The sequence below is a fragment of the Macrobrachium rosenbergii genome, chromosome 6, assembly GCF_040412425.1.
Source record: "Macrobrachium rosenbergii isolate ZJJX-2024 chromosome 6, ASM4041242v1, whole genome shotgun sequence".
In the NCBI taxonomy this organism is placed as follows: domain Eukaryota; kingdom Metazoa; phylum Arthropoda; class Malacostraca; order Decapoda; family Palaemonidae; genus Macrobrachium; species Macrobrachium rosenbergii.
In genome coordinates this window covers 17079695-17091056 of record NC_089746.1, presented here as the reverse complement: position 1 = coordinate 17091056, position 11362 = coordinate 17079695, and the positions used below count along the sequence as shown (strand labels likewise).

Genomic DNA, 11362 nt, shown 5'->3' with positions numbered 1-11362 from the left:
CAGACAGCGTCAACAGTGTATTACCTGCCGTGGTCGGGCAAGGACGTTTTTGTGCGTGTGGTGTCGTAAGCGCTTGTTTGTTTGGGGAGGTCATTGTTTACATCCATAGAGGGAAATAGCGACGCCTTTCGTAAGTTTACACGTAACTTTTTCGAGAAGTAAAAGTTTGAGTGACCTCATGATATGTAAAAACTAATTTATACTTAGTGTTTGTTATGCTTGTAAGTATTTGATATTCATCAAACAGTGTTTGAATGTTCTTTGTTTTTGATGGGATACTGAACGAAGTATTTTGTTTTTAATGGGATACTGATCAAAGTAGTTTGTTTTTAATGGGATACTGATAAAAGTATTTTGTCCGTATTTTGCTTTTAATGGGATAGGCTACAGATCGAAGTATTTTGTTTTTAATGGGATATTTGCTCTGAAAGAGATACTGATCTAAGAATTCTGTTTTAATGGAATACTGATAGAAGCATTTTGTTTTTAAAGGGATACCGATCTAAGTATTTTGTTTTTAGAGGGATAATATTTGAAGTATTTTATTATTTTTAAATGTGATACTAATTAAAGTATATTGTTTTTAAAGAGCTACTGATCGAAGTATTTTGTTTTTAATGGAATACTGATCGAATGATATTGTTTTCCAGGGGATGCTGATCTAAGTATTTTAAATGTGATACTGATTGAAGTGTTTCATGTTTAAATGTGATACTGATTAAAGTATATTGTTCTTAAGAGATATTGATCAAAGTATTCTGTTTTTAATGGAATACTGATCGAAGTAGTTTGTTTTTTAAAGTGACAATGATCGAAGTAATTTGTTTTTAAAGGGATACTGACAGATATTTTTTTAACGTGCTACTGATCAAAGTACTTTGTTTTTAAAGGTTACTGATCGAAGTTCTTTGTTTTTAAAGGGATACAGATGGAAGTATTCTGCTTTTAAATGGATATTGATGAAAACGTTGTTTTTAAAGGCATAATGATCCAAGTATTTTGTTTTTAATGGGATACTGATCGAAGGACGGTTATAGTTTCCCCTGCTCACTCACTCGGTGAAGAAATTCCACCACATCGAGCGAACGGGCTCTTTATCAACGAGTGACCTTGAGAGTGGTGCTGACACTTTTTTTTTTAATTTTTTAATTCTCTTTGATAAAAGTTTATTTATTTAGCACTTGCACTTCCGCTGCGTCTATTCTGCTTTAGCTGTAACTGCTGGGGCATTATTTAGTCGGGCGTTTCCTCAAACTTTATCGTAATATCAGTTGCCAGAATAACTTGTGATAGTTTTCTCAACTGTAAATATTATTCGTTGTTGTGGTTTTTCAAGAACATTCTTTCAGGGAGAATGCAAATGTGCATACAAATATATATATATATATATATATATATATATATATATATATATATATATATATATATGTGTGTGTGTTGTGTTAGGACTGTAATGATAAATACAGTATGCAATTAACGTTATTACAGAGAACGTTATTACAAAGTTTCTTTTATTTTCTTATTAATTTAGCAAGCTATATACAGTATATACTTATAATTAATTAAATTCATCGTATGTAGAGCGTTCGCGAGATAGAAAATATATAGAATGCATAGGAAAAGTTGTCAGACGTTGTCGTTGTTCACAAACAGTGACGTTGCCAACTAACTTTTTGTGGTTTATTAAAAGCAGTTGCTTCCAGCAGCAACAACTTTTAGTAAACACCGCGAAATGAATATTAAATAGCCAGATGTGTTCACTTTTTACTTCAAGACTCTTAAGCGTTGTCATTTCAGGCTGGAACGCTAGACTCAACTAAAGTAGGCTGATGAAAATGTTTTAAAAGTGTAGCTGCTAAAAAGTATAGTATAGTAGGCTAATGAAGGTATTTTAAAAGTAGTTGCTGCTGAAAACTATAGTATAGTAGGCTAATGAAAGTATTTTAAAAAGTAGTTGCTCCTGAAAACAATAATACTGTAAGCTAGTGGAAGTATTTTACAAGTAGTTGCTCCTAAAAACCATAGGCTAATGAGTGTTTTAAAAGAAGTTGCTGATAAAAACCAATGTGGGTATTTCAGAAAAGGTGCAAGTTCATAAATTTTGTGATTAGCTCAGGGGGATGCAAAGGCTAAAACCTCGGGCGTTGACACTTGGCGTAATGTTCCCCCGCCCCGGAGGATACAATAAACAGGATGTTTCCGTTATCAGCGGCGCTTTCCGTCTGTCCCTTGTGCTGTAGAATAAGGCGAACTCTTTACCTAACTTGTCATTTTTTTATGTGTCTTTGTTCTCCGTTTATGTAAAATGGCCGAAAGTCGGAGATTATTTTCTCGACAGAATGGGCTACATGAGGAATGATGGTAGTTGCGTTAGACTCATAAGAAAGTTGAGTGAGTTTCGTTAGGCTAATGACTGTTGATACGAGTTGTATCTTTGACTTACTGTTTTTGTTTTTATTTTTTTTTATGTTTTAGTTTTCCATTTATGGAAAATGGCCGAAAAGCGGAGATTATTTTCGAGTCGGACTGGGCTACATGAAGAATGATAGTGGCTGCGTGAGTTTTGTTAGGTTAATGACTGTTGATACGAGTTGATTAATTATGTCTGTATCTTTGACTTACAGTTTTGTTGTGTTTTTAAGGAGAAATATGATACAGTTACAGTTGAACGAATAGAACAAGGAACAGATACGTCTATCATAGTTACGTAATGTGCTATTTAGCTTATTCATAGACTAACAATGTAAATAATATATTTAAACGTTCTTTAGACCTACATTTTGATGTAGCAGGATACTAAATATCATCATTACATCTTACAGTAATAGTATGAAACTTAGTTGACATGTGCAGTTGACGAACTGTGCATGAGATCAAAACCTCTGCATTGTGCACTGTGAATGTTACCGGAAGCCGCACGCAATCAAACGTCACATATCCTTGGCTGGGAATGACTCGTAATTGTTTCCCTAGGAATCTCCTCCTCCCCGTCTTGCGGGGACGGGATAACCCCACAGCTCTTAAGAAACCAGGTGTTAGATGTTATTGTTAAGTTCTCTCTCTCTCTCTCTCTCTCTCTTTCTCTCTTCGAAGCACAAGTGATCTGAGGTTACAAAGCTTAGCGCTCTCTCTCTCTCTCTCTCTCTCTCTCTTCGAAGCACAAGTGATCTGAGGTCACAAAGCTTAGCGCTCTTTCTCCCTCTCCCTCTCCTTCTCCTTCAAGCACAAGTGAACTCAGGTTGTATTCTCTCTCTCTCTCTCTCTCTCTCTCTCTCTCTCTCTCTCTCTCTCTCTCTCTCTCTCTCCACCCCCGAAAGCACAAGTGATCTCAAGTTATAATGCTTAGCTCTCTCTCTCTCTGAAGAACGAGTGATCTGAGGTTACGGTGCGTCGCGCGCTTTCTCTCTCTCTCTCTCTCCCCCCGCCCCTCCCCTACAAGCACAAGATATCTCAGGTTGCAGTCTCTCTCTCTCTCCTCAAAGCGCAAGTGATCTCATGTTACACTGTTTGACGCAGGTCCATTTTCTCATAAAGAGTTATGATGTACTCAACCTTTGTGAAGTGCGACCGAGTTTTTAAACTTCATTTTTTATTGCTTTTCATTCCTCATTTTCTTATCGAACGCTAAATTGTAACTAGAGTGATGTGGTTTAAATCATGAGTTGTAGCTTGTTTATTATATTTATTCTGATTTTATTGTGTTTTATAATGGATTAGAGCTTTAATCTTTGGTTATTTTGGCTTAGTTCGGTTTCACTGTCACGAAGTGTTTTATTTATAACTATACAGAATGAAGGCATAAAAGATAGGTCTAAGAATGGCTTCCCTCATATAAGTTTTTGAAGGTAGTCGGGAAAACTGTAATATGATTTAACAAGTCACTCTTGTTTTTGTTTTTTTATATATTATATATAGGCCTGTTTGAAGAGGGTAGTCGGTAACACTGGCAGCATAATTTAATAGGCTAAACCAACTTTTCAATTTGTATTTTATATATTATAATGGGCTATTTGAAGAGGATAGTTGCAAAAGCTGGTCGGATAATTTAACATGTTAAACAAACTTTTTTATTTGTATTTTATATAGCATACAGGCCTGTTTTTTTTTTTTTTAACATGGATCAAAGTATGGGAGGCAGATGATGATGGTAGAAGGTTTTGCTATACCTCCCTGGCGTAAGCGGAAGTTCTCTCTCTCTCTCGCTCTCTCTCTTGTTTTTATATAATATAAAGGCCTATTTTGTTAACAGAGTAAAGTATAGGAGGCAGAGGACTGATGTAGTGTAAAAGTCGTAACCGGAAGCTGGTGGTTTTGCTGTTTAACTCTCTCTCTCTCTCTCTCTCAAGAAATAGGAGAAACCTCTCCAACAAGCAACAAGGAGAAACTTATGTCTGAGGTCCCACAGTCTTGTGTTCTGTTCCTTGAACAGTCTCAACGAGCTGTTTAGTGGAAGGAGAGCGGTGATAAATTGCTCGTGAAAAGATCCGTAACTCTATATATTTTTGAGAGAGAGAGAGAGAGAGAGAGAGAGAGAGAGAGAGAGAGAGAGAGAGAGAGAGAGAGAGAGAGAGAGCGCACAGGACGGTGTTTTAAACTGATGACAGTTGCAAGTCCTTTCAAGACATATTTTCATTCTCTTTCCTCTGCATCTGTATTTACTTCTACTAGGCTCAACGATTGTCTAGGGCCTCCATCAACTTGTCTAGAAGCGTCATTAACTTGTCTAGAGCCTCCATTAACTTGTTTAGAGGCTCAGCTGGCTTAGACTCACCTACGCACTTGCGTCCTCCAATTACACCTAATAAGTAAGAGTTCACATTAATATTCGGAGTTATGGAGACTTATACACTAAAGGCTTCTGCGTTTATAGGTCTAGGGATTACTGGAATGTACGACAGCGTTATTAGGATTGTCCTTCTTCTTCTTCTTCTTCTTCTTCTTCTTCTTCTTCTTCTTCTTCTTCTTCTTCTTCTTCTTCTTTGTATTTTTAACAATTACTTAAGTTAGTAATTGCAATGTTATTGCTATTAATTTTATAAGTATCACAGTTTTTATTATTATTATTATTATTATTATTATTATTCCATGTGTGTGTGTATGTGTTTGTATATGTTTATATATTATATATATGCAAATTTAAAACTCTTAATCACTTAGAGGGTATGGCCATAAGTTATATATATATATATATATATATATATATATATATATATATATATATATATATATATATATAATTTTATTATTATTATTATTATTATTATTATTATTATTATTATTATTATTATTATTATTATTATTATTCCCGTTCAGAGAACGTAACATACAATGCATAAAAATTTATATTACTTAATAACAAAGCCGAATAAATTTGTTTCATAAGTAAGTGTGAATTAATTATTTCCTTTATTACCGAGAGAAGGGAACCCGTTAATTACAGCATCACAAAATCTCTTTCATGAGCCCGCCCCCAAAAACAGTAATTGATGCATCCCCTCTCTCTCTCTCTCTCTCTCTCTCTCTCTCTCTCTCTCTCTCTCTCTCTCTCTCTCTAACCCCTGGGAGATCGTTAAATAACAGTTGATTTAGTTAAAATTTACTTTTTCTTTAATTTGTCATTTAAATATTCAGTCAACATATATGTTCTCTCTCTCTCTCTCTCTCTCTCTCTCTCTCTCTCTCTCTCTCTCTCTCTCTCTCTCTCTCTCTCTCTCTCCTCCATAATTATTATATGCATTGATCTTGTCCTTTTCATATTTAAGGTTAATATTTTTATGAAATTTTAATATATAACATATATTTGGTTTTAAGACCCTCTCTCTCTCTCTCTCTCTCTCTCTCTCTCTCTCTCTCTCTCTCTCTCTCTCTCTCTCTCTCTCTCTCTCTCTCTCTCTCTCATTACGCTGTCATTACCTGCAGTGATATTGTCCTAGAATTAACATATTTTTTAATATTCAAGGGTGATTCTCTCTCTCTCTCTCTCTCTCTCTCTCTCTCTCTCTCTCTCTCTCTCTCTCTCTCTCTCTGAAAGTACTCCAGTGCTTGGCTTGACAGCCTAAATTTCATAAAATCAAAAGATTCTCTCTCTCTCTCTCTCTCTCTCTCTCTCTCTCTCTCTCTCTCTCTCTCTCTCTCTCTCTCTCTCATTGACAGCCTAAATTTCATAAAATCAAAAGATACCTACTCTGATACTCCTCTGCTCTGGTTTGACAGCCTAAATTTCATAAAATGATTCTCTCTCTCTCTCTCTCTCTCTCTCTCTCTCTCTCTCTCTCTCTCTCTCTCATTATGCAATTGTACCTACAGTGATATGGAGTTTATATATAATATATGTATATATATATATATAAATATATGTATATATATAAATGTATATATATGTATGTATATATATATATATACATATACATATACATATATTATGATTTCAAATGATTTTGATGCATCTTTTACAACAAAGGAACTGTGCCTTGCATTTACTTCTCAGTTACCCGTATAAAAGAAAAATATGGAATGGAATTGACTAGAAAATTGACGCCAAAGGTCAAGCACTGGGACCTATGAGGTCATTCAGTGCTGAAAGGGAAACTAAGTAGAGAGGTTTGAAAGGTGTAACAGAAGGAAAAAACCTTTTGCAGTTGTACTATGAAACAGTTGTTAGGAGAAGGTAAAGGAAAGAAAGAAGCAAGAAAGAGAATATGAACGGAGGTACAGTAAAAGGAAGAAAGAGGTTGCAGCTAGGGGTCTGAGGAAGGGACGCTGCAAAGTAACTTAAGTTATGCCTACAGTGCACTGCGTGAGGTGCACTGACGGCACTGCATTCCTACGGGGAAGAAAATTATGTTTTTTTTTTTTGTCATAAAGAATTAGAAATACAAAACTCCTGAAATATAAATCACATTCATCAGTAATACAAATTTTCATTATATTCATCAGATATTCACCATATTCATTAAATATTCATATTTCCATCATATTGATCATTAGCACATATATTCATCATATTCTTCAAATATTCACCACACTCATCGAGAACACAAATAGGCATCTTATATAGCCCAGCAGTGCTCAGGAAGTGATTTATGGATTTACTTTTTTTTAATAATACGTCGATAATGTGTTTAAATCCGCAATCTGGAAAAATCCAGATTTAACCTAACGCATTATGGAGTGGAATTAGCTTATCAACAGTGTTAAGTAAGTCAGTCAGATTAGTGTGCATTACATTCTATCGAATAATTATGCTTTATTAATTTAAGGTCAGTGTCACTGCAGGTGGTGTTGTGTGTGTGTGTGAGAGAGAGAGAGAGAGAGAGAGAGAGAGAGAGAGAGAGAGAGAGAGAGATAACCCTTTAAATCATAAAGAGAGATCACCCTTAAATTAAGTCATATATAATTATGTATGATTTAAATTTAAGGGGGATCTCTCTCTCTCTCTCTCTCTCTCTCTCTCTCTTTATATATATATATATATATATACATATATACATGCATACATACATACGTACATATGTATATATATATATGATTTAGATTTAAGAATGATTCTCTCTCTCTCTCTCTCTCTCTCTCTCTCTCTCTCTCTCTCTCTCTCTCTCTCTCTCTCATCATATCGGCCTAGATTTAATAAAGCATAATTATACGATAAAACGTAATGCGCATTAATCCTGCTGGCTAAACTTAACTTTGTAGATAAGCTAAATTCACTGCATAATGCGTGAGGTTAAATCTGGATTATTCCGGATTACGGATTTAGACACAGTATCGATGCATTATTAAAAAAATGTAAATCCATAAATCACTTATTGGCGATTACTGTTTGTGTTATTGATGAATATGATGAGTATTTGAAGAGTCTTGTATGATTTTTATGAAATTGATTAATTTCACCCGTATCTCTTAAGTGATGAGTCACAGGGGTCACCTGTTCACCTTAAATGACTACCACTGGTGGTATTAAGTGACCTGTGTCAATCATTTAAGGTGAACAGGTGACACGTGTCATCAGTCATTTGATATCACCTGTGTCAGTCATTGAAGGTGAACAGGTGACACGTGTCATCAGTCATTTGATATCACCTGTGTCAGTCATTGAAGGTGAACAGGTGACACGTGTCATCAGTCATTTGATATCACCTGTGCCAGTCACTGAAGGTGAACAGGTGACACGTTTCATCAGTCATTTGATATTACTTGTGTCTGTCATTGAAGGTGATGACATGTGTCACCTGTTCACTGATGACACGTGTCATCAGTCATTTGATATCACCTGGGTCAGTCATTGAAGGTGAGCGATCACCTGGGCCAGTCATTAAAGGTGAACGGGTTACATGTGTCATCAGTCATTGAAGGTGAATGGGTTACATGTGTCATCAGTCATTGAAGGTGAATGGGTGACACTTGTCATCAGTGATTTGATATCACCTGTGTCAGTCTTTCAAGGTGAATGGGTGACATGTGTCATCAGTCATTTGATATCGCCTGTGTCAGTCATTGAAGGTGAACAGGTGACACGTGTCACCAGTCATTTGATATCACCTGTGTCAGTCATTGAAGGTGAATGGGTGACACGTGTCACCAGTCATTTGATATCACCTGGGCCAGTCATTGAAGATGAATGGGTGACACGTTTCTTCAGTCATTTGATATCACCTGGGTCAGTCATTGAAGGTGAATGGGTGACACGTGTCATCAGTCATTTGTGATATCACCCGTGACACTCATTGAAGGTGAGCGGGTGACATGTGTCATCAGTCATTTGTGATGTCACCTGTGACACTAATTGAAGGTGAATGGGTGACATGTGTCATCAGTCATTTGTGATATCACCTGTGACACTCATTAAAGGTGAAGGGTGACACGTGTCATCAGTCGTTTGATATCACCAGGGTCAGTCATTGACAGTGAACGGGTGGCACGTGTCATCAGTCATTTGTGATATCACCTGGGCGCTCATTGAAGGCGAACGGTTGACACGTGTCATCAATCATTTGTGATATCACCTGTGTCAATCATTGAAGGTGAACGGGTGACACGTGTCATCGGTCATTCAATGCCTCAGTCATTCAAGGTGAACAGGTGAGAGGTGTCAGTCATTTAATATCACCTGTGTCAGTCATTTCAGGTGAAAAGGTGACCTATGTCACCTCTTCACGTTAAATGACTGACACAGATGATATTATTTATAACAAAGCAAAATCATGCTTATTTTCTACAGGTAACTGATGCATAAATGCAAGGCAGTGTTCCTTTGTTGTATAGGATGCAAAGTGATATCTGTACCTAATTAATATTATTCATATTGTGTGCTGGGGTACTTATAAACACACTTCATACTCTGACCCCCTTATTGAACCGCCTTCTTCGCCTACTGAATTCAGATGGTGTACATTGTACGTGACATGTACCGCATTATACAGTACAGGGGTTGCTAGGTTATCATATCCATATCTATATCTATATCTCTTTTAGTTCTTCATTGGAGGGGTGGGTAGGGCTCTCGGCTAGCACTCTGTTGGCCCAGCATTCGACTCTCCAACCGGCCAATGAAGAATTAGAGGAATTTATTTCTGGTGATAGACATTCATTTCTCGTCCTAATGTGGTTCGGATTCCACAATAAGCTGTAGGTCCCGTTGCTAGGTAACCAGTTGGCTCTTAGCCACGTAAAATAAATCTAATCCTTCGGGCCAGCCCTCTCTAGAAGAGCTGTTAATCAGCTCAGTGGTCTGGTTAAACTAAGATATGCTTAACTTATATCTCTATAGATATAGATTATGTGTGTATGAATATATATATTAATATATATAATATAGATATGTACATATTGTGTGTATATATATACATACGTATATATATGTGTATGAATATGTGTATGTATATAATATACACACACATATATATATACATACGTATATATATATGAATATATATATTTATATATATGTGTATGAATATATATATATTATATAATATATATATGTATATATATATAAATTTACATATATATATATATATATATATATATATATATATATATATATATATATATATATATATATATATATATATATATATATATATATATATATATATATATATATATATATATATATATATATATATATATATATAATATATATATATATATATATATATATATATATATATATATATATATATATATATATATATATATATATATATATATATATATATATGTGTGTGTGTGTGTGTGTGTGTGTGTGTGTGTGTGTGTGTGTGTGTATCTTGCGTTTATGCTTCAGACTTAAAACAGCTTGCTTTGGGAAACAGACAGACAGTCTACCTTATTTTTGAAATAGGCTAATAGGCTAGTGGCTGCGTATCTCAATACAGTTAAGCGTGAATGTTCTCTGCCTAATTCATGGAGTAGTCAGGCATTTTCTTGTTATAGGTTGTTTATTTTATGAAACAGGGAAGAGGTGTTACATGACAGTGGCAGCATATTTTATGAAAAAGGCAAAACTCCGTGGTTTACGAATTTGGCAGGCAGACGAAACAGCAATGGATGACGTAAAATCAGATTCCCCCGTAGGGGTAATGCCGTCAGGGCACCTTACGCGGTACACTGTACTGTAGGCATTACTTAAGGTTCTTTGCAGCTTACCTTCGACCCCTAGCTGCAACCCCTTTCGTTCCTTTTACTGTGCCTCCTTCCATATTCTCTTTCTTCCATCTTACTTTCCACCCTCTCCTAATAGTTGGTTCATAGTGCAACTGCGAGGTCTTCCTCCTGTTACACCTTTCAAACCTTTTACTGTCAATTTCCATTTCAGCGCTGAATGACCTCGTAGGTCCCAGTGCTTGGCCTTTGGCCTTAATTCTATATACATTCAATCATTCAAATCAGATTCGTCAATTGATTCTTTATTTCACGTTCCCCTGATGAATATGCTGTAGATTCTTCTGTGTTCCAATCTAATAATAATAATAATAATAATAATAATAATAATAATAATAATAATGAGCCAAACAAAAACTTTTCAGTTTTCTTCTGAAGATGGACAGAGAAACCCTCAAGATTGCTGTGTATAACTTGTTTACTTGTAAATATTTACATATTACTTGAATCTCGAGTACTTGCAGGTCCTAACTGTGACCCTTTTTCAAAAGATGTGATGGTGGTCAGGCTGTTTCAAGGCCCAGCAATCATCTAGAACTACTTCTCCCTGTGCTGTCATTTATATGATGGCTGTCCTGGTTTCCATTCTCTTGAGAGTTGTTAATCCCCTCCTGTCGGTCTGATATCCTCACCTGATGGTCAGTGGGATGTCCCTAACTTAAAATTGAAAGGTTGGTGGAGATATGTGGATGAGATTTTT

The 11362-nt window shown here is 35.6% G+C and overlaps 1 protein-coding gene across 1 annotated transcript in view; it reads left to right on the top strand.

The window, feature by feature from the left end:
* Positions 1–11362, top strand: part of LOC136839235 (Na(+)/H(+) exchanger beta-like) — a 157815-nt gene continuing 146453 nt past the window's right edge. Inside the window, exon 1 of the mRNA XM_067104986.1 lies at positions 1–130. The gene's annotated coding sequence lies outside the window, so the exon portion shown is untranslated. The remainder of the gene's footprint in view (positions 131–11362) is intronic.